At 39.9% G+C, this 27,546-nt stretch overlaps 1 protein-coding gene across 2 annotated transcripts in view; it reads right to left on the bottom strand.

The window, feature by feature from the left end:
* The window catches only part of SEMA6D (semaphorin 6D), a 578,468-nt gene that overhangs the window by 415,055 nt on the left and 135,867 nt on the right, over nucleotides 1-27,546 (bottom strand). The window contains exon 1 of one of the 2 annotated variants that reach the window (XM_079912950.1): nucleotides 22,480-23,199. The exons of the other annotated variant lie outside the window; for it this stretch is intronic. The gene's annotated coding sequence lies outside the window, so the exon portion shown is untranslated. Of the gene's footprint in view, nucleotides 1-22,479; nucleotides 23,200-27,546 lie in introns of those variants that run through there. 2 annotated transcript variants of the gene reach the window in all.

The raw sequence follows: 27,546 nt of genomic DNA, 5'->3' as shown, positions 1-27,546 counted from the left end.
TCCCGTTGCGGAGCAAGCAGGCTCCGGACGCGCAGGCTCAGCGGCCATGGCTCACGGGCCCAGCCACTCCGTGGCATATGGGATCTTCCTGGACCGGGGCATGAACCCGTGTCCCCTGCATCGGCAGGCGGACCCTCAACCACTGCGCCACCAGGGAAGCCCCCCTGAATTTGACTTTTTATCTTCCCTAGCTTGGTGTGAAGTCATGCTCTCTAGCCAGTTAAAAAGTCACTAAGATATGCATCAATATTATAATTCAATGGGTATGTGGAATAAAAAATTAAAACAAGTAATTTGCTTTGAAGAAAATAAGAATAAAAGGGGATGAGATGGAGACTTTGAGAAAACAGAGAGATGGAGGTGGAGGGGGAAGGTGAGGGAAGCGACAGGAGCAGAGGGAGGGAAAGGGGAAAGTCAACATGAGGCTCCGTGGTTGACAAACAGGCACCTGAAAAGCTCTCTGCTCAAGGTTTTAGATGATTCCACACCAACACCACTCCTTCTTTTCTTCTACCCTCTGATTCATACTCCTGCTGCTCCTAGTGTCCTCCTGACCCAGCTTTTTGGAGCCAGGTAGTTTTTGCTTTTACAGCATCTACAACACCTGGAGACTTCTAGTCTATCAAATGTTAGACTGCTAGTATGGTTAGTCAGCTTTTTCAGACATCTCATAAGTAGCAATACTGACAAAATACGGTTAAGAAATGAGCAGAATGGCACAGACTGCAAATGGTATTTGAGTTCAGAGATGAAAAGTTATGAAGTGCCCTCTGGGGAACAGGAAAGAGGGTAGCAGTAAGCAGCTGCTGCTGCTTGGCCTCTGTGACAGGTCTACAGCAGAGCTGGAGAAACCGGACTTGAATCTGATCAGCAAGAGGGAAGACATTGCAGCATTTTTCTGTCTTTCCACTCAGCTTCAGGGGCTCAGATCTGGTCCCATATTCAGGTTCCTGAAGCACTGAGATGGCAGGATAAATAAGGCATCTAGCCCAAAGATGGAGACATTTGTACTTTGCTGCTCCTGCCCCTGATTTCTGCACAATAATCCTAAGCCTAGGACAGGTGCTGAGAGGTCTCGCTAATCAGTTGAGACAGGTGCTAAGAGGTCTCACTTGATAAAGTGTCCCTCATACGTAGTGAAAGCAGCCAAATCGAGGTTTAACCTCTACTGACAACCAGCCTTTGCAGGTGACTCCCAGACAGAGAAGAAAAGGAGAGCTCTGCCTCAGAAAGCCAAGGACAGGGGACGCGAAGGGTAGGAGACCAGTAGCGTTAAGGAGGCATTGATTCACCAGCTTGCATCTGGCTTGTCCACGGAAGATAGGCCCATTGCTATTCTTGCTTACTAAAAGGTTCCCCCAACAGAAGGGAGGAAATTCAGCCCTCACCCCAAGAATGAGCTCTGTCACCATTTTCTGCTTGGTTCTTTTCCCTCTCACAGCTGTGAGGAAGGGTAAGCTGAGACTAGAGGACTTCTTTCTAACACCTCTCCCCGACTCCTTCAGTGGGATTTCTTCCACGAGCCAACTTCCTAATTCTGATCCCATTTCCTCCCTCTCAAATGAATGTTCCAGTCCCTTACATTAATACCCTTCTCATTTATTCTAGAATACAGGGAAGTGGTTATCTATCCTTAACACTGGAAAACAGTGAATGTTTGGAGCTACAATGAATGTTTTCCTTTTTATTTGCTAGCATTCAGCATTTTTTGTCTTAGCACATTTCCAAAATAAGGTTGGTTTCTACCAGCTAATCTTCACATCTGCTGTGGTTCAGCCTGTAGCCATTACACGAACAAAAAGTTATTTACTGCTGAATGGATTCGTGCCACGACCCTGCTCATGGTTGTGCCTGAGAACCTCAATGAAATAAGAGAAACCAATTATTTGCCTTTATCCAATAAAAGATTAGCACTGCCATTTAGAGCTTTCGTTCAAAAGTCAGGGAAACTTTTACAGTATCGAAAACACAGATTTTGGTAAAAACATTTTTTAAAAACCACACCTGTATGAAACAGAACCTGGAACTTATTAGAAGGCATCAAGAATCATAGTAGCTCAATAACCAAGTGTTAAATTAAATAGTAATATTTAGTCACAAGGTTGGGAAATATCCAGTTTATGTATTATCATATATAGAAACCTCATAGTGTTCTTAGCAACTGTACCAAATACAGTTCAGTTTGCACATGGACGGCTCTGTCAGAGGAGTGAGGTAGGAGAATACTGTTTTACCCCTTCCTCCCTTTCTCATCCTCTGTGAGGGACATTTCTTTTTACTCCAGGACTCCAGTATCCAAAGCCATTCTTCCCTCTCCATCTCTCTTCCCTCTTAAACAAGGAACTCTTTGAAAACATGGTGATCGTAGTCATGTGTGAGAGCTAATGTACGTCATTGTGTTATTTCAAATACGGAGCGTATTTACATTTTAGGATATCTATAATTTCCAACCACGTTTCTTTTAAAAAACACACAAGCACTGGAAAACAAGTGAAGGAGGAGTGGGAGAGGAGGCTTCCTGGCCTATGAAAATCCCACTGTCCATGTGACAACCTGCTACAAACACAATAGCACCTAAAATGACATCTCAGAGACACTTGGATCTGATGGGCACCATGAAGTCAGTACAGCTGGTTGATTCAACCCTTCATTCTTGTCAGTGTCCTGGACAGTGAAATGCACAAATCTAGTTTGTAACACTGAGGTTGGAGGTGGCGATGAAGCGCTTTGAGGACTAGGCAGGGAAATAGAAGCTGAGATAGATTTCATTGCTTATGTGTTTTTGGTAGAAGTACTGTTCCATGATCTAAGTTTGGCGTTCCGTGACCTTGTCATCAAGGAACTGGAAGTTAGGAATTAAGTTATATTTCTTGTGACACACAATCTGGATTCTATTTCTTTCCTCAAGCCTGAAAATGACCCTGGCCAGTCCTATGATTATCGACTAGAATTAGCAGTGGAGGATGTTCTAGTGAAAACATAGCTCGGGTGGCAGGAGGATAACATTTATAAGTATCCTGGAGGGAGTTGCTAAAGTTTTAGGGGCAAAGTTTAATGTGGCTATTTCTTTCCCTTTTGAAACCTGAGGCCACAAAATAAACAATAATGTAGTTTTATTAAAACACTAAATACATGGTGATTTTCCACTGACATTTACCTAAACATGGGAAAGCGTATACCAAAGGGGCTCAGAGGCCCCTGCAGATTTGTGCTTTGTAAGCTGTAGCATCAGCAAACATTTGCAGCAGAAGTAAGGAGGTGAGCTAAATAGGGAGCTCTCAGGTCGTCTGTATTTTGAGTCTAGCTAAATATGGAGTGGGTTTCTGCTTTGCATCTATTTCTTCAAATCCAGCTCTACCTTTGCAAATAAAAAGGAAGAAGCAGTTTCAATGTTTTTCCATCCATCTGTCCAAGCATGCAACATTTTAGAATTTCCTATTAGAGGGTATCCCAAGGCAGGTATGTCAGGTTTTCTGCTTGCCTGAGGATCAGGGGAGGCCTGGGAGTGGTGCCAACCCAATGACTTGGGGTCCTAGGCCTGACTTTGATCATAGAGTACAGTTATGAAGCCAGAGGCTGGATGCCAACTGAGCAAGAGTTCCAAAGTCAAAATCACTGAAGCCAGTGCTTTAAACAAGTCAAATCAATGAGTTAAGAGCTGAGGAATAGAGATATGGAATTGCTACAGGCAGATAAAGTATACTACAGTGGGTGCCAGCTTAGGGATCAGGACAATGTGGACTTGAATACTGACTCCAGCACTGAACAGCTGTGTGGCCTTGAGCACATTACAGGATCTCGCTAAGCTTCCATGTGTAACTGGGGGAAAGTATTACTGCCTACCTCACAGGACTGTTGGCACTATTGATAAAATGTTTGTAAAGCACTCAACACAGTTCCCGATAAGCAATTAAGTACTTAACAAATATTATCTACGATGATCATCATCCAACACAAAATAGAGGAAGAGGCAGCAAAGGACCTTGAAATGAGAGGGCCTCGAGCATCAGCCTCCAAATGCTTAGGATGTCCAAATGTGTTTCTAATGGCTCACCAGTTATATGGTAATTAGTTTACCATGGTTGACAAGAATCACAGGTACAGAGAAACCGTGCCTCTGGGGTAGCATCACGGGTACCTAAGGCTCCCATACATGGAGAGTGCCTTCCTCCTACTCTTCCTGAAGGTCCTGGCATTCACATCACTTTCAGCAGGATTTTCTTCAAAAGGTATATGATTTCATTGATTTGGGGTAGGATCCTAATTAAAGGAAGAGAGTAGCAAATACATGCAAGAGATACATGGTGGGTAGCAGATATACTGGCTTGATTCATTTGTTTGGTTAATTTACAGTAGTTCATTTATTTTATTCAACAAACTTCTCTGCCTACGTGCAAAACATGGAGATAGGAGTTAAGCGTCTATCATCATCACTTGGCAGAAAGCTGCCCTTTGAGGGCATGTTTGCGACACATCAGCATTATGGTGAAAAGCAAAAGGTCTCCAGAATGTCATCCTAGGTTAAGAACTTGGTTTAAGGAAACATACAGATACTGGCTTTTCTTGAACTGTAGCCCTACAGGTGAAGTAAATGGGAGTCCATATTGATTAGGAGGATCCTGGGCCCACTGTGATATTTGGCCATCCATTTTTTCATTTGGTGCTGGACCCAGTGATCAGATCCTGCACAGCGGTGGGCACTAACCGGCATCAAGTTGTATCCAAAGTCTCACCTTCTGCATCAAAGCCCTTTACAAAGCTGCTCTAAGTTACATCATTCCCTTTGCTTCCTCCTGCACTATCCCCCATTCTTTCCTCTCCATGAACTCAACACTCTCTTTGTATAATCATCGCTACCCTTTAATTTATGAGATTGTCTCCCCATTTTTCTTAACTCAAGGCTGCCAAGCCCTCACCATTTTCCATTTCAACTATTTACGAAATACCAACAGACTTTTTCTAAGCATTAGAGGGTGAAGGAGTGAAACGTTGAGAATGAATTGCTTGCCCTTCACCAGAAGAAGACAGAGACAAACTGAGTAGGTTTATGTCCTAGCTCTGTCTCGAACTGGCTGTATAATAATCTGAGGATCTGAGGCAAGTTACATAACATATGTGTGCTTTATTTTCCTCATCTGTAAAATGGAGATAATAAGAGACCTCTCTCATAGGCTGATAAGTGAGTCATCCCAATGCAATATGCTGAAAACAGTGTCTGATATACAACAAGCATTCAATTAATGCAGGCTATTTTCATACTTATTTTGTAATAGGTGGCTCCTGAAATGATGTGAACATTTATTACACTGTATGTTGATTTTCTGGTCAGAATCATAGTGTCTCACTATTTCAAAATTTTCCTTTCGGTAGAAGCTTCCTCTATTCTTAGGGCAATAACATATGCTTTAGCAGGGGCTGGTAATCCAACACAATTCTAATGTACTAACCTTTTATGTATATGGTAAAAGACATCAATGATTACTATAATGGTCAGTAAGGTTAAAACATGAATCACATTTCATCATAATGGGTATCTTATAGCAGAAGGAAAAAAGCAGAATAGTTACTTTTGAATTTCAATGGGAGGCTTTAAACCATGATAACATATTGGGATTCAAATTTTCACACTAAGCCCAATGCAGTAGATGAAACATCAGCAGTAGTGGAAAGATACGGAGGGCAACTTTCTAAGATGTTTTTTCTTTTATAAACTATTATTGGGTTTTTTCCCTGAAAATTTCAACACATTGTAAAGGTGTCAGATAATTCAAAGAAGGTGCTCCAAAACTCTCTGAGCTCTAAGCCTGATGCAATTTTTAGAAATGTTTTTACTGAATTAGAACATACATACAGAAAAGTGCACAAATCACAGGTAAATGATTTGATTAATTTTCACAAACTGAACACTCCCCTGTCCTCAGCTCCAGCTTATGAAACAGAACATGACTAGTACCTTAAAGGTCCCTGGGGCCCCTTTCATTTCCTGTACTCTGAAAATAATCACTACCTTGATTTCTGACACTGTCCATTAGTGTTGCCTACTTTTGAACTTTTATAAATGGAACCAGAGGGTATTTATCTGGCTTCTCTTGCTCCACATGGTTTATGATATTCACCCATATCGCTTAGCACCCGAGTTACTCACAGATTAAAGCAGTGATGTAGCTCTCCTGCCAAGAACACACAGATCATTTGGGATGTTTAGTGTGATCCCAGAGGGTCCACAGGGACCAAGAAGCATCTCTGAGGGAGACTGCATCTTTCTCCAGGGGCGATATAAAGAAATGTTAAATGCTGAAAAGTTGCAGAAAGTAGAAGACTTTTTTTTTTTTTTTTTTTTTTTTTTTGCATTACGCGGGCCTCTCACTGTTGTGGCCTCTCCCGTTGCAGAGCACAGGCTCCGGACTCGCAGGCTCAGCGGCCATGCCTCACGGGTCCAGCCACTCCGTGGCCTGTGGGATCTTCCCGGACCGGGGCACGAACCCGTGTCCCCTGCATCGGCAGGCGGACTCTCAACCACTGCGCCACCAGGGAAGCCCAGTAGAAGACTTTTGATCAGATGAATCTGGGCTCCAATTCTTACTCTGTTACTCTGGTATGAACTCTGAGCTTCAAGCTATGTAACTGTTAAAATGAAAATGGAAAGGTCTATCAATTAATGCAAGGATCAGGGCAGCATTTATGAAACTCCTACTAGTTGCCTAAAATAGAGTGCAGTAAAGGCCAGTTTCCCTGTTTCCCCTGTTAAAAGGGAAAAGACACCCAAAACGGTAGTCTACGGGTGTGAAGTAGGTATGTGAGGGGTCAGACAAAGCTACTTTTTTGCCTTAATGATGGTGTTGGAGAGTCAGACTTATGAATGATTTCATGGCTAGGAGACTCAAGGCTTTCTGATCACCAGCTAGTGGAGCTGCCTCCGTCACCTCCCCCGAGGGGCTTGCTGAGTCACTGTATGGCCAGCTGCTCAGGGCTTGCCAAGGTTGGGGAGCCTGGCACAATGCTGTTGGCTTGCCATATCTTAGAGGTCACTCTTGCAATGGTTTTAGGGTTATGAACACTGGTATCTAAAAAGGAAAGATGAAATTGTAAGGGCACCCTTGGAAAGAGATCTGAAAGGCTGGTAAAAGGCTTGTCCCTCTACCATTTTTTGTTGGGCGCAAACATTATGTTCTAGTCACACACCAAATGTTGTTATGAAAAGAAACAGGGAGCATTAAGCTACAGGGGGCCCTTGGTCTCTCAGAAGTGTCCTCATCTTGTCAAAGCTAAACTGAGAGCTTTTGACTATGAGCCAAGGTTTGTCATCAGAAAAACAGAAAGGCTTGCTCCAACATTATTTAATTAAAATGTTAAAGAGATGCCTGTGTTGTCAGCTTAAATACAGGGGTTGTAGTATTACTTAATAAAGAAGTCAATGGTATTAATCAATCCATCTCTCCTTCTCTCTCTCCCTTCCTCCCTCCCTCTCTTTCTCTGTAAGTGTGTGTAGAAGGGGAAGGGGGAAGTAGTCATAATGGCAAAATCCCAGACTAAGGGTTCTCCTTTACAGAAATTTCTTTTAAAATAATTTAAACTGATTTTTGCTATAGTTTAGGGGAAAAAAACTAAGGTAAAGCAATGAACTGTAAACAGTTCATATGTCCCATAGTTGAGTATGCTAGAAGACAGTAGAGCTTTAAAATGTGTTATTTGATGTGAGAAGAAAAAAATACTTAAAATTTACCTGATTTTCTTCCATTTTTAGTGCTGTTAATAGTAAGCAGATATTCAGATGACCTGAGCTTTGCTGTCCACCCAAACTAAACTAGTTATTTATAATCTAGTCAGAGCAGGATTAAGGAGACAATCTGGACTGTAGGCTCCATGAAATTAGCAGTAATAATAATAGTTAATCATATAATTAGAAGAAGAGAAGGAGGGGGAGGGCAAGAGGAGGAAGAAAAGTAGCAGCAGTATAAGAAGATCCACCAGCAGTTATTGTGAATTAGTAAATACCAGACACTCTGGCAAGTGAATTACATCATAGATTATCTCATGTAAAACCCACACCAACTCTATGAGGCAGATACTATTATGAATCCCCTTTAACAGCTAATGAAACTGATGTGTACAGACGTTAAAGAACTATGAGGGATGGCCCATGCATTCCCATTCCAGAGCCCATGCTCTTACTACTTTGCTGCCTCTACAGGCAAGACAGAGTTGTATTGGCTGTCATTTTTTTTCTGATTGGAGCTTAACTGGCCAAGCAGTCAGTACTGAATTCATTTATTGATAAAATTTTATCTTAGATGTCCAAACAGTTGAACAAGGGGCCTTTGTGATCTGGGCCTTTGTGAAAGGCCCACCTTTCTAACTGTATCTTCCATTACACCCCTTCTTGTCTGTACCCACTGTCCCCATTGTTTCCTAGTACTAAAGAATTTCTTGCCTCTAAAAGCTGCACACTTTGGTATCTTATGTCTTTTCACACAAGGATTCCTCTGCCTGAAATTCTTTATTCACTCTATATCTACTCGTCCCTCAAGACCACAGTCTAACGTCATCTCCTCTGTGAAGTCCCCCTTGATTCCTTCAAGTAGAGTTAATAACTCTCTTCTACGTTTCCCAACAGTACTCTGTACATACCAGAAATATAGTCTTAGGGCATTTTTTATTTCAGTGTAATTTTTCCGTCTTTACATATTTGCCTTTGTCACAGTTCTTTTTGATAGGCAGGGACTGAACCATCATTTCTGTATTCTTACTCTATGTTATTGAATAGATTAATGCTTTTGTCCCCGTAGAACAGATGTACACAGAGCTGTCACATATGACCATGCAGATTTTTAACTGCACAACTCCAGAGGGCACCATCCACAAAAATTACAAATATGAATGGCTCGTGAAATCATACAGTACATCCCCTGAACAACTGAACACAACTGCCTATTACTGATCATAAAATATTTATAAATATGAATGCATATGGTGCAAATGCACTAAAAGCTGTAGCATATGGCTATATATGAATAACCGAGATCAGAGTGACAGGATTTTGACCTTAAGTCCAAACCTTCTTTACCATTTGTAATCAGTTATATCCCAGTTTGAATAAAACACTGATACTATAAAGAGGGTAGTCAGCTCCTAACTGATCCAGGTCATACTCTAAATATCTAAATGAAATATGCTCCAGAAAAATCTTGGTGGATTCTGTTTCTAATACTATGTCTGAATTTGTTCGAGCATGGGCAGGCTAGTTTTATCATAAATAAATGGACACCTGACCCAGTCAAGAGATTAGATGCTGATGTTGGACACAAATTCCTAGCAGGGGAAGAGATATTCACAGATGTTATATTGCCGTGGTGTGGTTCTTTGGGCTTCAGTGGGGTTAGCTACCTGCAGGAGTCCCTGGGCACAGTTGCAGGTGCAGGAGGTGAAGATTAGCCATACTTCAACAGCAAAACATCAAACCCCAAGAAGAGGTAAGACTGAATATCCTAAGCAAGGGAGAAATCAGTTCTAACAGTGTGCAATGCATAAATGAAATTGGCTTTCCTGTTTTAACTTTGCTTAGCCAGGCTGTCATCTTGAGGCCTGATGATTAGCAGGTGGTCTATTTTGCTGGAGTCTGTTCCTAATAGAGGTTCTGTCTGTGGGATGCCCACTTGGAGCCTTTTAGGCCCTACCAGGCCAGCTGAAAGGCAAATGATTAGTGGCTGCTTTTAATTTCCCCTGGCTTCCCATTTGTTATCCTACTGCTTGCCATCTCTTAGATGCTTGTACTTGACGGATTCTGTGGAGATAAAGATAAGGATAATTTCTTGCCTATGATGCTTTTCTTTTGATCTTTTGTGGTTTCGTTTTTGCACTTTGGAGTGTGGCACTCCTACTGTGCAGCCAGATGTGCCCAGAGCCTATTTGAGATGCAGCCCCGAGCACACAGACCGAAGCAAGACTGTTCTGAGATGGCCAGGATCATAAATGTGTCCTGGACCCAGGTACAAGATGGGGAGGGCAGGAGGGGATGGAGGGGGACAGGAAGTAGGTGTGACGCTTAAGGTAGGGAAGGTACTGGAAGAGGAGCTATAAGGGAGGCCCTGGAGTGGAGAGGTGGCCTGCTGCCTGCTATATTTTGTGTTGGTTACATAGAAAACAAATTAAAGCCACTGTATAAAATTCCACATTTGCCATGTAGGGCTATAAATAATGATAATTATGCTGCTACTTCCCCAGCAACTTGCATGTTGACCCTGAGCATACCCCTGGAGCTAGCTTATTTGAACTAAAAGTCCCCTTTAGACCTTTTCTTCTCTGGTCTCTCGCATCTTTAGAATGACTGATTATGAGACAAGTTATGTAGGCTGTGGTCATTTTGAAGCTGAGATAATATAATACAGCTGGGCTCCTGTCACACACAGATTCAGCCACAGCTGGTTTTGACTTGCAGCTCCAAAGGTATGAAAATATTCCACACCTACCTGGCTAGGACTTAGGAACATTTTGGTTCAGAACAAGTGTAACTGAATGACACAGCTAAGGGGCGGGGGATTCAACGCGATGAGCCATCATGCTCACCCGAACCTGGCTCCTGACTCCTTACTGGGAAGTAATGTCTTAATTTTGTAGGTGTGCCCTCCACTTTTTGACCGCATGCTATCTTTCTCACAGATTTCACCTTAAGCACATTCACTCCATTTTCTTTTTACAAATACTCTGTTATTTGCTTTGTACTCTAGGTCTTGTTTTTTGTTTGTTTTTTTTTCTGAGAGGTGGGGACAGGGCCAGCTTCATAGGATGCCACCCGTTCCTCTTTCAGAAGGATCCCATGTTTGGTTTCATGCTCCATGACTTAACGTCAACATCTGGAACTTCTTCACAATTTTTTAAAAAGGGACCCAGCAAGTTATTTACCTGGTGCTGCATGGGGACATGTATTCCTCCACCCTATCCTACCTCAGAAGTGAACTCAAATTCATAGACCCCCATAAGGCATACTTTATGCTAGGCCCATAATAGGTATTTAACGGATGTTCAATTTTAGGGGCATGTTCTTAGTAGTGGCTGAGAATCCACACGCTGAAGCCAAACGCTTAGGTTCAAATTTCAGATACCACCATTACTGACATTTACTAGCTCTATGGTCTTGGACAGGTTACCTTCTTACGCCTTCGATTTTTCATCTGTAAAACAGAACAATAACAGTACCTATCTTATAAAGTTTTTGTGAGGATAAACGGAGTAAACACATATAAAAGTTCATACAACAGTTTTTGATGATGTAAGTGTTATGTATCAGCTGCTATTATGACTATTGTTGCTATTGCTTTGTTTGGAGATCTTTTTCTATTGCATTTGATCCAGGTTATTGAAGGGCAGCAATGTTCAGAAGGTTTCCTAAAGAAGTCACCCCGTGTCAGTAGGCTCCCAAGGATTTGGTCATTGACCTGAGAGAGCCTGCATATTTCCCCCAGAGCAAATGAGCAGCATGAGGTCATCACCTCTGGAAGTTCCCACTGGCCCTAATTCAAGAAACTTGGCCACTCTCTTGGCCAGCTCTCCAGCATGGAGGGGGCTCCTCTCCGAGTGGTGAAAATGTCTGTGTACCAGGAACAGCAACTCAGAGGCCTGCAGCTGCCTCCTCCCTCGCCCTTCCTCTGACCAGCCCCTGTGGGGAATTCATTATGGTTGGCCACAGCCACTGCTCTCCTCTCCAAACTGGTGGTTAGGAGGCTCCAGAGAGGGCCACTCTGCTTTCTCCACACTGATTACTATGATCTCCAAGAAGCTCAGAGCCTAAAGCAGATTTTTTGGGGGGCTGGTAAACCCACACAAGAGCCCAGCGAGGAGTGGGGTCAGCAAGCATCAGTGACTGTGTCAGATGGGGACATCCAGAGGTTAAAATCATGCTGGTAAGGGGGAGAAGTGAGACCCCAGGGCAGTTCTGCTGGTCAGTCTTTGTTAGGCCAAGGCCAGATTCCAATATCAAGAAGGAAGATTTTCCTGCCTGGGAAACAAGAATTCCTATTCTTGCTATGGAATCATGAGGCTCCACATTTATACGGACCCTTCAGCATACTATTTATCCACTCCTTTCCCAGACTAGTATTAATATTCCAACAGCTTCACCAAGGCAGGCGTGTATCTGTTTCCTCATGATGATTTCCACTTGACTATGTAGCCAGCTTTGTCCCCCATTCCTCTTTGTTTCTTCTTCATCCCGTGTATTTCCTCTTTGGTTTCCACGGTAGTTGCCTGCTGACATTTCTCCTTGCCAATTAAGACAGTCCACTCAGCTTTCAATAATTCAGAGAAGGTGACCACAGAAATCAATGTTTTGTAATAAAAGGGGAACACATTTATGAAGCCAAGTTTACTCTGACAAGCTCATTTTTGTTTTAATGTTTTTAAATGTTGGTAATTCTATTACATTGGAAGTCTTCGAGGAGAGTGTAGCAAGGATAATTACACAGCACAGTTTGTTTTCTAGCCACAGCTATATGGAGAAATCAGAAATGATGGTGTAATGCAAGAGAGCTCCTGAGACTTTCTAAAAAGAAAAGGTACAGCAGTGATGATACCAGAAATAGAAGGGTGCAAGAGGCTGAGCAGAGTGAAGGTAGTGGATGATAGAGACACTGGATCCAGCAGAAAAGCACATACAAGGGAGGCAGGTTACCTCTGCCATCCACTCATCCCACAGATATGCCCTGGGCAGCTACTAAGTGACCGGCACTGTGCTGGGCCCTGAGAGATACAGCCGGGAACAGGCAGCCCAAGTCCCTGCCCTCACAAAGTTGCCAGTCTAGCTGGGAGGCAGTTAGTGGTTCTTACTGAAGTTTGAATGGAAAGGAGCAACAAGAGACTTTCTAGTCCAATCTTTCCATTTTATAAATGAGGGATTTTACCATGAGACATAGGATTTGCAGAAATCATTGTCAGCACTGAGACTTACACCCAGATCTTCTGCTTTCTACTTTAATGCTCTTTACTCCTTTTGATCCAACTCAAGGAACTCAAGGAATAAAGCTGCCCCAAGTTTCTCCATCAGTGCCCTGCCATGGGTTGTGAGCTTCTCACTGCTGCTGCTCCTTTCCAAGGGGAGATGCAGATTTTGACTGAATGAAAGCATGGTATTATCTGAAAGGGTGACTGGTCAGGGGGATGTCACAGAAAGAAAGAGGAGTTTATCTGGCCAGCACAGCTAGATCCTGAAACACAGAGTGGCTGGCGTGAAAGTACCAGGCTCCAGGCTCCAGGATGCAATGGAGAAAGAAGGCAAAAGAAGACCCTGAGGACGAGGTGAGGAAGAAGAGAGGAACTGGGAAAGGGCCTAGTAGTTCCCAAGCTCCTATGTGGGGTCAGTTTTGCCTGTTTTTGCCCAAGGAGGCCACCATTTGGCAAGAGGCAAAGTTAAGACCCAAATCCAGGTTGGTTGGTTTCAAATATATATGTGGATATACATTTCAAATATCCACTCCACAAGCCTGATAAAATTTTCCAGCTTCATAGTTTCTTATGACTTTGTGCTTCATTAAAGCCTTACATTTTACTTTATTTTATATTAATTTATTTTTTAACTGCTGTCTAAATGTAATTAAGGATTCATAAACACTTCAAAATCAGTGACGGTAGCTGAATAGAACCTATTATGAACTGCCATTTGAGGAGAATGAAATCTTCCTAAATTATTCTTTTTGTAAGCCTACACTTTCACAGGTTGGATTTTCTTCAAACAGGATATACGTGCTCTTTATTGGAAACTGGTAAATTTTCTTGCTTTATACCTGTAGTCTTGTGCAGCACCATCCAATAGAACTTTCTGTAATAACAGATATGTTTCAAATTTGTGTTGTCCCAATATGGTAGCTGCTAGACACATACGACTATTGAGGACTTGAAATGTGGCTAGTATGACAAAGAAACAGCTTTAAATTTTCCTTAATTTTAATTTAAAATAGGCACATGATGGCTAATGGCTAACATATTGAACAGTGCAGGTCTAAAAAGTTCTGTAAATGTAAGTTGCTCACAGAGACTTATACTTATCTGCTAAGCAAGCTCAGAGTGTACTAGGGGAAACTGAAGAATGCTGGTACTCTGATATGAAGACACTAATGTCAGAAGCAATCTAGGATTAACAGCTTCAGTAACATCCAGACATCATTAGTGGACTTAAGGATTCATTAAGTTTTAGAATCCCTTCACTGATGAGCAGGATGCACTTGCCTGATATGGGTAGTTGTGTCACATTATTTTACTGGCAGAATGAACATCCTGGAAAATTTATATCCTTGTTTAGGAGGCTAGGAAGGAAAAAAAGGAACCTCTCAGCCTGAAGGACCATGACCACGCCAAACATAGCACTTCTGAAATCCTCTTTGGGCCCAGATCACACCAAGCATTGTCGGTGGGTGTGAGTGCAATCCAGCACTGCTCTGTGTCTTTAGTCCAACCACATTAGAATCTGCTTAGAGCTTTTATTTTTTTCCTCCCCCAGCTCTATTTGATCGCCTCCAAACTGTGCTAAGTCTCACAATATACCTTGCAAATTTGTCATAAGACTGAAGCAAATTGTAAAAAAGAATCTCTGAATGAAAAGCTATTATAACCTAACTAGAAATGTGATTATCATTGTTTTTCTTTTACTCTTTTTATATTTTCATTCTGTAAAGTAGGTACTAATCCCTAGGAAGATTTATTTTTCAGTTGGCATAAACTAAGTATTTGAATTTTTATGATAATTTTCAGCTACATATATAATAAATATGTCTTCTAACTGCATAGCTTCTTCCTCTCAGAAGCTTAAGTTTTCACGCTCATTTTGCTTCATTCCCAGAGAGGCGAGGAAAGAGGGAACCCCCCCACCAACACACACTTTCCATATTCCAGGTAAATATCAATTGCCCACTATGTGCCAGGCATTATTCTAAGAAATACACGTGTATTAGGTCATTTGATTCTCACGACAACCCTTATGAAATCACTATTATAGATGAGGAAACTGAGGTATGGAGAGGTTAAGGAGCTTGATGATTCAATAAATATCAATCAGATGTCAGAGATACACACATCTAGCACTGTGCTAGGTGCCATAGGAAATATAGCTCTTACTCTCAAGAATGTCCAGTCCAGGGAGGAGAGAAGATATGCATCTGAGTTTCTAAGATCCAAAGAGATGACATGATAAATTCTATAAAATGTATTATGGCAATCGGTATGTGTAAGGCTGATTCATTTTGTTGTGCAGTGGAGGCTAACACAACACTGTAAAGCAATCATACTCCAATAAAAATTAATAAAAAAATTTTAAAAAGTTATTATGGCAGACCAAGTATAATCAGAACTAAAACTGTTCTTAAATACAAGAGTGAAGTCTTTCTTGTCTTCTGTCTTCCCAGAGCTGTACAGGTCAGAAGAGTTAACTCTCTACTCCCAGGCAATGGGCACCCGAAATTTATATTTAAAACATTAAAATAGTCTCATAAAATACTTTACTGCTCCTATGCATAAAGCAGCGATAGCCGTGATTCCCATTGAGGGCCCTGACTCATGGAGTACACAGCTCTCCTGTGAGACTGATGAAATCCAGACCTCCACCCATGTGGGTGTTGAAAGAGCCTCATTCACACATTACCACTTCTGCCCAGGAAATCAATTACAGCCAGGTGGTCTCCTACCCATTTCAGAAACCAGGAAAGTGGAATATATAAAGATGATCCTTTCACCAGATGACTCGGAAAGTTTCTGGAGGATAAAGGAATAGGAGGCATATGTCCTATCATTCCAGTCCATTCCTTTCCCTCCTCCCCAACAGACCATAGTAAGTTCCCCTGTTTATATGGGGATCATCACAAGGAAGCAATTATAGTAAAAAGCTAAACCTGTATGCTGTCACTTTATTACTTTCAAAAATATTTCTCTATAAATAAACTGGGGGTGGGGAGACCAAAGTTACTGTGCAGAAAAGGACAGACTATGAACAAAAAAGGCCGAGAAATAAATGCTGATTATATAATAGCATCCATAACTGCTTTTCCATGGGTCATGGTGATCATTCTCCACAGAAAAAGGAACTACTAACCAACCAAGGCCACTGACATTATTTTGTTCAAGGATACGCTGGGAAGGCTCCCTTTCACATGTGGTGGCCACACAATATTTCAAGAGTCAAATGAAGAGTTTGGAGAATAGCATCATTTGCCTACAGGGAAAACTCAGAGCCCTGGCATAGAGTAAATTGTGGGACTCTGGGGAAATGGTTTTCTAAAAATTCCCGACGTCTACAGAAATATGGAGCTTCTTGTAAACTGAGTTTAAACATATTTAGTTAGTTTGTAATATATTAGTAAACTTTGTAATGATGTGCCTTCCTACTACAGATAATTGCGGAGAGGATTCCCCACCAAAATCATCTTTTGTGTTGAATCAGCTGATGGCATTGCTAATAGCTTTGGAGGGTGGAAAGGTATCAGTCTCTGATATAACTATGTAAATACAGCAAATGGCTATGTACATATTCAAGTATTTCTCAGTTTCCTCTGGTCTTCTCACTGGGTGGCTGTCTTGGTGTTCTGGGGTTTTGGGTTTTTATTTGGTTTTGTTTTGGAGTGTTTTATCAAAATGTCATGCACAGCCCCCATTTTATCTAAGCATTAAAATCTTTTCACATTCTAATAGAAGGGATTTGACGATTATCTGCCCTTTTGGCATAATCAACGTCTCTATTCCCCTCCATGCCTATAAACAATTGAGGTTTGACCCTATTCTCATTCACAAATAAAATGAAATAAAATGGTTTGGGGCATTATTATAAACGAGCAGTGGACTGAGAAGGGAGTTGGCTCTCCTAACAAACTCTGGGTCCTTCAGGAGGGATGGAAGACTGGGACCGATGAAGGGGGAGAGGAAGAGATAAATGGATGTGTGGATAGGCCTGACAGATGGATGAATTTCCTGATTAATGGATGCCTTACCTATACATCTGCACTTGAATTTTAATAGAAACTTTGTTCAGTTTCTCTTTATCCTTCTGTGAAATGAGAGATGAAGGCATGGTGCAGCTCTCACATCTTATGATCACACCTTGGTAAAGATTTTTTTTGTCCCCTTCTCCCCTCTTTACCTTTCCACAGCATGTACCTTGGTGAACTGATCCTTCAAATCTAGGCTCCAATTTTTCTGATTTTCCCAGCATCTCAAATATGCTCCTACATGTCTTCTGAGGCAGTTATTATATTTTAAAATGTTTATTAGATAATCATATAGTCTTCTAGACTGCTGAGTTCTTCTGTTCTTCTCTATGGGGAGAGAAGGGACCCTTGCCTACTTTATCTGGGACTGGATGGAAACCTAGGAGGTACTTAATGACATTTGTTGGCATCAATTTTCCTTTTACTTTTAGGATGATCCTCCCTAAAGGATTTAGGTTCATATTCTTTTTTCCCACCTTCTTCCTCTTCTCTGCCTGTCTCTCTCAAACAAACAGTAAGAAGGGTGGGAGGGGAGAAAAAAAAGGAACATAGACAGAGAGACCAAAAGAAGAGAACTTGGTACAATAGGAAAAACCAACAAGGACTGAGCAGGCTGCCAACTCCCACTGTTTCTCAGAATTTCCCTCTGGGTTAGGCTGTCCCCATTTGAGGCTCCGATATTCTACGGTTTTCCTTCCTCCTCAATGGTATCCAGAGTAGAATGTCACTTTTAACTAAGAAATACTGTAAACAGAGACTTGGAAGAGCAATTGAAAACAGCAAAATCTTGCCCCAGAAATTGTTTTTGTAATTATAATTTCTGCACTGGGAAAACATGGCCTTCTAATTCACATGCCCTCCTGGAGCGAAGGTCTGATGCACACTGATCTGCAATGAAAATCACAAGGAAGCCCTGCTAGATTTAAGACAGCAGTTCTCCAACCACACTGTCAAGTGCATTGAGTCCTTTTTTTTTGCTTCTCAGAGCTGGTTTAAAAGCTATTTAAGCAGGTAAGCATAGTCCTGACAGGTAAAGCAAATGGAAGGGAAGGTTACAGGATATACCAAAACTAAGGAGCTAGAGCAGATGTCTGTCTCTAAAAAGACTACAATGGTAGATGCATTCCTGAAGCTTTTCTCTTTCACACATGCACATACACACAGCCTTTATTCTGACAATTATCTAATCTGAATCATTTTCCACCTCTGCTCTTTGATTCCTGAATATCTTTCTTAGGCAATATCAGTTGCAATCAAGACATAAAGCTCTTCATTTTTATCGAGAAACAAAAGGAAAACAACAGCTATAATAGACATTTTTGAGGTGGTAACGTTATGATCAGCATCTACTATTTTCTTTTCAATTTAATTTTTGTTTCAACATTTCAGAATCTCAGTCCTCTTATCTACATTTAATTGATTGGCAGTTTGGTTTTTGGAATCACTGCTTCATTACTTGCGATCTACAACCACTTCCCCCTCATTTCTGCCCCCGTTTCCTTCTCCAGCCCCTCAGCCTCTTACTCTTCCTCCCCTAACTTGAACACCAAGAAAGACAGAGAGAACAGAGTTTCAAAACATGGAAATTTGGTATACAAAGTTACAGTTTGATGCCCAAGAAGGAAAATCCTAAACCCTTGCCATCTTTAATCACATGAATTCAAAAATTCCTTCCTGGCCTCTTAAATCTTCTCCTAAGTTGGTTTCAAATAATATGCAAAAAAATTTGATGAATTCGTTGGAACAGTTTTACAAATTCTTGAAAGATTGTGTCCCCTAGGGCTGGAAACACACATTTTAGGCAGCTTAAAGCTGTTAAATAAGCCCACTTTTCACTTTTTTTTTTCTTCCTGTACTTATGCTGCCAGCAATAGAGACATGATGTGAACTGCAAGGCCTTTTGCTGACCACACAAGTCTCCTCTGTGCAGAGTGGCAAGCAGCCACTTCTAAGCATAACTATTATGTGCCTGTATCACTTCTGGCATCATCCCACTGATTCACCCCTACCCGCTCTTCAGTGGAGAGGAGACAGGCTAACTGAAAACTCACAGGGAAAAGGAAATCTTCTCATTCAATGGTAAATCCCAAGTTGCCTTTCCTCTGCCAAATAACAGTGGACTCCTAATCTTAAATTTCAACCTCAAAAAAGATCAGAAGGGACTAGGGCGAGGGAGAGGTTGGAAAACTGAGCCATGAGAATTGTCCATCGTGATTTGTAAAAATTAAACACAAAATATAAAATTAAAAATAAGGAGGGAAATGTCGACCAATTACGCTGTGGGGTAAAAAAACCTTTTCTCTATTTTCTCCATGTGAAGGACTAATAGAACTGAGAATGCTTATCATGGAAAAGAAAATTATAGGAAGGCTTGGGATGTGGGGACAAGGAACTTCAGCTGTCTTTGAATAGCTGAACTACTGCAACTGGAAAGAAGAAACAGGTTCCACGTGTGTGGCCCTAAGGAGAAGAACCAGGTCCAATGGGTGGAAGTTACAGGAAACTAGATTTTGAGAATGATAAGAATATTAGACAGTAAGACCTACCCAGTGATGGAATGGGGCATCTCAGTGGAAGATGGGATAGAGCTTAAAGCTTCTAAGTTTGTTCAAGAAACATCTGAATAAGCACCAGATAATCCATTTGCAGCTAGTTCTTCCTTATATGAACGCAATGGTATGATGGAGGGGAGCACTGGACCAGGAGTCAGGAGTCCTTGCTTTGTCACTTAATGGCTAAATGATACTGAGAAAATCAATTAACCCATTTGGACTTTAGTTTTCTGATCTTCAAAATGAGAGACTGAGATATGCTTTTCTCTACAGTTCTTCCATTTCTCATAATATCCTATTATTATTTCTTTACATTTTTTCCTACTAGTTGTTCACAAGTTGATGAGGTACTTATATATCATATAGACACAATTCGTGCATACTATTTGGATATACACTTCTCAAATTTCACTCTCACCATACAGAATGCTTGGAAGTATTACGTGTATGCATTGCAGTGAAAATCCCTCTTAACCAGAGTTTCTTGAGGATTCTGGTCAACCTCTGTTTCCTGAAATGGTACAGCTAAATTTGTTCAAGGAGAAGTTGTAAGTAATACAGAGGGGGAAAATGTGGTATACCCAGCTAGGATCAGAGCTTACTGGCTTTACTGACGATACATTCTGCTATGTGTTGTTCAATGTAGAATAGAGAACCATGAAAAAGATTCAGGCTATACTCAGCTCTTGCAGAAAGCAAGATAATGGTTCGGTGAAGCACAGTAGTGTTTTGTTTCCCTAAGACTGAGGAACCGCAGATTGGATATTGGTAAAGGCTCTGCCACAACAGTCAAATGTCAATTATTGCTTTGTGCCCATCCCTGAACTCTCACATTCATCTCATTCTTTGTAACCCCCACCCCCAACCCGCCCCACAACCAGCACAGACACCTGCGTCAAACCATTCAGAAAATATTTCATTAGAAGACATTATGATAAATAGTTAAATTTAGAGGAAGGGTATTTGTGGCTCTATATTCTTTCTAACCTAGGAAAAGTAGGATTTTGAATCACTAGAATCATGAGCAATACACCTCTGTGTTGAAAACTATTATGACATTCAATGGGGAAGGTGCACTGTTTATATCTCTTTCTATTCTGAAATCACCAAAAGGTATAGTCTCAAAACGGGCCTTATAAGAAAAGTACCAGCACACCAAAGACCATGGAATGATGCCAAGATATTAAAAGTTACCTTAGAAACTGAAGGGTTAAAAAAGAAAGAGAGCAAGAGCAAGTGCTTATCAGTGGCGAATCCACTGTGGGATTTAAGAATCCCATAGAAAAAGAACTAAATAATATTTTAAATTCTGGTTCCTTGTGAAACATATTTTTCAAAACCTTGAAAACCTTTCTAACTACTTATCTTAAGATATATCCTTCATAATTGTCTGCATAGTCCTTTTCTCCATGTTAATGGCCTCAATAAAAAAGGAAAAGATTCTGTGTGTAACAATCTCGACAACCTTATCCAATATTTTACACAAACAGTACAAAATTGGCTTCATTATTGTCTTTAGGAAAACGACAATTCACTTGTTCTTTCCTGACAAATATTTACTCCCTACCTTTTTTGGACATTGCCTTATGAGCTGTGGTGGACTCAAAGATGAGATTAGCATGTTCCCTAGCCTCAAGTAATTTATCCTTAAGCTGGGAAGATCAGATGTGTAATAAAATTTAAAATAATATGATAAGGGCTACAAGAGAGTTGTAAGATTAGAGAATGAAGAGATCAATTCTGCTGGACAAAAAGAGAACTCTTCCTGGAGAAGGTAACATATAACTGGGGTGTGACACATTCTCAGTGGAAACAACAAGGTATCAAGGTAGAAAACACTGGAGATGTGCCTCCTTGTTAGAAGCATAAGGTACAGGGAAAAGAGGGAGAAAAATCCTGATCTACCATTTATTATAGAAAAAGAAATTTTATTTCTATTTGGTTGACTCTAGGAAAGAGTCATTGAACTTGCTTAGTATGGTCAGGGACTTCTAAGTGGGATACAGGTCTAAAGAAATCTAAAGACTACATTACAAAGACAGAACTCTTTAGGAAGTATCAGTGTAATTTGCATCATAAAATTCGGTATCTTTTGTGAGGCTCTTGGCGTAACCTGAAAACGCTGATCATAAAGATTTCCTTATGAACAGAATTTGACAGAAATTAGTATATATATATATATATATATATTTATATATGTATTTAAATGAATAAACTAGCAGAAGAAAATAAAGCAGCAGTGCTCACTTCGGCAGCACATATACTAAAACTGAACAATACAGAGAAGATTAGCACGGCCCCTGCGCAAGGATGACACGCAAATTCGTGAAGCATTCCATATGTTTCATATATGTTGAACCTAAAAAAATGGTACAGATTAACCGGTTTGCAAGGCAGAAATAGAGACACAGATGTAGAGAACAAACATATGGACACCAGGGGGGGAAAGTTGGGGGGGGGGTTGGTGGTGGTGGGATGAATTGGGAGATTGGGATTGACATATATACACTAATATCTATAACACAGATAACTAATAAGAACCTGCTGTATAATAAATAAATTAAATTTAAAATAAAAAAAAAAGAAAAGAAAGCAGCAAATCAAGACCTTAAGAGTACCTCTCGTGATACTGTTTAGCTGTGTTATTATTTGGCTGTGAAGAGCTCTGTATGGAGGATTACTAGATAGAGATGTTGATATCCCAGTATCCAAACAGTATACACCCAACAACTATTTCATGAAAATTCTATCAGCCTCATTATGTCTACATGATGTTAACTATGTATAGGTGGGAAGTAATCAGAATAAATCCTCCTAGGTGACTGGATTTTTGTAGCACAATATAACCAATATTGGGAATATACTTGATGTTCAGGAAGTTTTATAGGACACACTATTCAATTAGACCCTGAAGAATATAATCAAAAACTGTCAATCAACTAGGCTTTCACCCTCATCTCTCTTTTTACCTCGTGAATGAACAGGATGGTTGAAGGAAGTCTAAACTCTTTTTAGCATTCATTGTGCAATTGGGGGTGTAGTTAGGATGACTAAGATAAATGATCCATAAAAGAAGGTTCTTCAGTCTTAGAAGGTGACCTCCTCACAGGTCTATCCGCTACTTCATAAGCCTGGACTGTATTCCATCCTTTTGATGAGACATTTCCTCTCTGAATAAGTCTCAGGACATGATGATGGAAATAGCAGTGTTTATTCAAGGTCGCCAGTCTCTTGAGCTTCTAAAACAGAGTAGTAAAGATAAGATAGCTTGTTAAAAACAAAAAGGTTATTAGTCTCCAGATAAGATATCTTATTTTCAACACCTTCTCCTACTTCAGTATTGAGGCTCTGTAAATTTAGTGACAATCATCTTGATGAAAAGCAGTCAGTTATCTATCTGCATGATATAAATAAAGGGGGAGTTTGGGGGAGAATGGATGCATGTATATGTATGGTTGAGTCTCTTTGCTGTGCACCTGAAACTATCACAACAGTGTTAACTGACTATACTCCAATATAAAATAAAAAGTTAAAAATATAAATAAAAAAATACATGTTATTATTCCTTTCTCTATTAATTATTAAACTATCATGAATATTAGCTATTGTTTCATTAATATTTCTTTTAGTCAAGTATAATCTCTTTCATTTCAGTGGGAAATAGAGTTCCAGATTCCACATTTATGAATATTACACAGTGACTGTGAAAGTTTAAAGACATTTACTCCTTCAATTAGGTGACTGTCCTTGTTTATTTTCAGATAGACTAGATAATGGATTTAAAATCCCATTTTAATTTTATTCTTTCAGAACATGTCATTTCTTTTGAGCAAAGCTATATTTTCCACTTTATTTTGATGACAGTTAAACACAGTACTTTCCTCTCTCAATAAATCTTCCATGTCAGAGCTATAAAAGAATATATGAAAGGTGCCAAATTTTTCAGCTGTTCTCCAAATAGTTTTGGACCACCCTTAACTTTAGTGTGAAACCCTGAGTTCAGTCATGTTTAAAATACCAAGAAGAATCAAACATAATTTTAGCCCTCAAGGAACAACAACTATAGTAATTCAGGTCATAGGTAATTACACAACAAAGTAGAAAGCGGTAAGTTACAAGCAAAAGGAAGTATAGCTATGAAGCACAGTCTTGCCTATTGGCTAAGAATAAGGTCTATGAATTAGAATTACAGATGTAAAACCAACCACCGGACCTTGGATTAATCATTGCGCGCTCTCTAAGAATTTGTTTCTAAGTGAATTAGAAATAATAATAGCATCATCTCCACTATGGGGCTGTTTTGTGGATTGCATAAGATAATGTACATAATGAACTTTTCATATTATAGAATAAGGTTTAATATTTATCATTATCCTTGTGATTTTGTTCTTATTGGTAGAGTAGAAAAGAAAGCATCACAAAATGAGATCAAAATGATACTTAATATATGAGAGATTTCATGTCCAATGTAAGAATCAGGGAATTCTTCAAAAAATTTTGACATTTGAGGTAAAATATTAAAGGTAAGTAAGATATAAACACATGGAAATGGGTGGAAAATTTTTTTCTTTAGAAGGAAGAGGATGCACTTAGAGGTAGAACCAAGAAAGCATCAGGTACCAATAAGGAATGAGGCTGCTCAGCTCGACGTTTGGGCAGGGTACGTGAAGAGAGAGGTCAAGGTGTACCACTACACCCATGCAACATAGGAACCTGACCCTGATTCTGTAGGAAATGTACAGCACTTCAGGAGTTCTGATGATGAATGTTATCATATAACCAAAATAGCGTTAAGTCATAGATGTGATAAGGTTCTACCTCCTATTTGGGACAGAAAACATTATAAACAGAATGGCTTGATGGGCTAAAGTAAAGAAGCCAGTCATGACCCCATTTTCTTTAAAATTTATATTTACACTAAAGTTCAAACTGTTTAGATCTGCAACAGCTGTCCTAAGCTCAGCAGCAATAACTAAAACAGCTACAGTTCTTTTTTAAAATATTAGTTGCCCAATCATTTTAGGTATTTTAATAAAAATGCAAACACTTGAACACAAGTTTCTGCATTGGAAACATGAATTTTCATCTCCTGTCCCCTCCCCAAAATTTTTATGAAAGTGATATAACAAAACAAACACAAGTTATGTTTAAGTAGAAGGTCTGGGTCTACCTATGGAGACTAATGGTAATGACTCAGAATGGTCTGTTGTTTGCTGCTATTACTAGAAACATATAGGCCATGTGAAAATAAGCCCTTGCTAACAGAATACCTTGAGTATCAAACCCCTTATATTTGACCTTATATTCTGGGCTACTATTTGAAATTCAGTTTTCCAACATTTATTTAGTAGCTGCTATATGTAAAGTACAGGGTTGGTGTATTTAAGCCCCTATTATTGGCTTAGTTTCTGCCCTAGTGATTGCCCCAGTTTAGGAGTCCAGAGCAGGTGTTACAAGAATAAAGGACTAATTTATTAAAAGCCTACTAATCTCCAGTTGTTGTTTTTGATATCCATCCTATGAAATTCTAGATTTTTTAAAACAAGATCAGTGAAATTAAAAACTTGATTTGTGATAAAAGGGCATGACTGGGTTATCATGAAAACATACTTATGTGACCAAATACAGACACACACACACACACACACATTTCCTCAGGGATGTTGGAAAAATAAAATGCTCTTTTATTACACTGACTTCTGAAATGAGTAAACTGCTCTGAAGCTGACGTGAAATCATCCTCCAATAATAGACCCTACTTTGTTAATTTGTTGTTGTATTGTTACTGTGCACTGCATAGTAATGGTATGAAACCTTCAAGGGTTATTCCATCTTCCATGGATGAGGAGTTTATCTCCATGGAGCAATAACCGAGATCAAGCCAGTATTTTATTCTTGAGTATTAGACAATATTAACATTGAGACCAAATTTCAATTTACTCCAGGCAGTTACCAAAATCTGTTTTTATATTAGGCCTTATCTCTAAATCCATATTTTTTATAATGATCTCAATTCCACTTGCCTGCATCTTTTGGTAGTAGCAATGCCTGCTTAAATGCAATTAAAATTCATTGTAACACCTTATTTATACTAGAGCCCCACACAATATTTTCCATGAAAATAGTATTCACATTTTAAAACAATCAGAAAAAGGCCCTTCAAGCACAGAACCACTGGACAATATTCCCTGTCTTTACATTCAAAACATCTTGGCACATTGATAAGACGGTGAGGCTTGATCCTGCAAATGTCTCTTCTCTGGGCTTAACCAGATGCACCAACATGCCCGGTGAAGTCATGGACGTTGAGCAAATAAACAGAGCGCCTCTGCCTCATAAAGATGTTAGCCTGCACCTGCAAATCTCAAATAACATCCTCTGATGAGGAAATCAAATCAAATCCACAAAAAGTGCCTTCTGCTTTTCAAAAGAAAGTTATCAATATGCCTAGCAATATTGCTCCCAAGGAGTATGATTCTCTTCTGTGTAGAAGAAGCAGGCTTAGATAAATGACTGTGGGCTGAACCACTCTGTGTTTATAGAGTGGAGAGAATAATAGAGAGAAATGGAGGTCCTTCACCCACAGTCTGCTCTGGTATTACTGTGGAGAATGGAGCTAAGTAGATTCTGCCATCAGATGTCCTGGTCCTTTCCCCAGTCCTCCTATCCCATATCCTTGAAGAACAAATCCACAGGGTTGGTACAGCACCTGCTTGGCAAAGAACAAGGCCAGCCACCAATTTCTCATTTATGTAATCCTGTTGTTTCCTCCATCACAAATGCCTCTTGCATTCTCTACTGAATAACTCTCCTTCTCCCTTCAATACACTGCCTAAACATCACCTCTTCTGAAAGGTTTTCCCTGAGTCCTCCCACAGAATTAGTTACTGGTGGTATGATATAGCAGGAGAAAATAGTGTGTGTATGTGTGTGTGGGGGTGTGTGATCTTGAATCAAGGAAGCCTGGGTTTGAATACTGGCTTAGGCAATTACCAGCTCCATGATCTTGGGCACATTATTTAAAACTCAAAAATTCTGTTCCCTTATCTTTTCGAGTCACTTTGGAATTTTAAGTCATTTGCATTTCCATTATGTATTTTAGAATAAGTTTTCAATTTCTACAAAAATGCCTGCTACAATCTGATTTGGAATTGTGTTTTATCTATAGATAAATATGGGGAGAATTGACATCCTAACATATCAAGTCTTCCAACCCATAAACACAGTATGTCAATCTATTTATTTAGATCTTCTTTAATCTCCTTTAATGATGTTTTATAGTTTTCAGTGTATTAGATCATCATATCTTTTTTGAATATTTATCCGTAAGTACCTCATATTGCTGACGTTATTCTAAATGCCTTTAATTTTTTATTTCAATTAACAAATATTCATTACTAATACATAAAAACACTATTGATTTTTGTCTATCGATCTTACATGTTGTAACCTTGCTAAACTCACTTCTTAGTCTAAGTAGTTTTTTTGTAGATTTCACTAGATTTTCTACTTAGATATTCACGTTGTCTGCAATTAAAAGAGCTTTTACTTCTTTTTTCCGATTTAGATGACATTTTTTTTCTTGCCATACTTTGCTGCCTAGAATTTCCAGTACGATATTGCATTGATCAGTACTGAACTAAATCCTCAAGGTGGACACTGCAGATCTCCAGAGTTCTCTGTTCATTTCTCTCTTCTCAGGATCTCTGTCCTGAGAACTCTAGCCATCTTGACCTCCTCATGCTCTCAGCTTCATATCCTCAACGCAGGGAGTATATCAGACTGCTCCTTGATTTCCTCTCCTGTACTGTGGCCTGGAAACTTTCCAAAGACAGTAAGTTGGGGCAATCATAGGCCCAACTTGTTTTTTTTCTCATCTCTCAGGAATCACTGTCCTTCCTTGCCTGACATACAGTACCTTGAAAACTGTTATTATATACATTTTGTCCATCTTACTGGTTGTTTAGACAGGAGTATAAATCTGTTCTTTTTTACTTCATCTTGGCTGGAAGTAGAAGTCCTTATATATTTATTTT

This window comes from Stenella coeruleoalba, assembly GCF_951394435.1.
Source record: "Stenella coeruleoalba genome assembly, chromosome: 2".
Taxonomy (NCBI): Eukaryota; Metazoa; Chordata; class Mammalia; order Artiodactyla; family Delphinidae; genus Stenella; species Stenella coeruleoalba.
The sequence above is the reverse complement of the archived record's forward strand: the minus strand, read 5'-3'. Positions and strand labels throughout refer to the sequence as shown.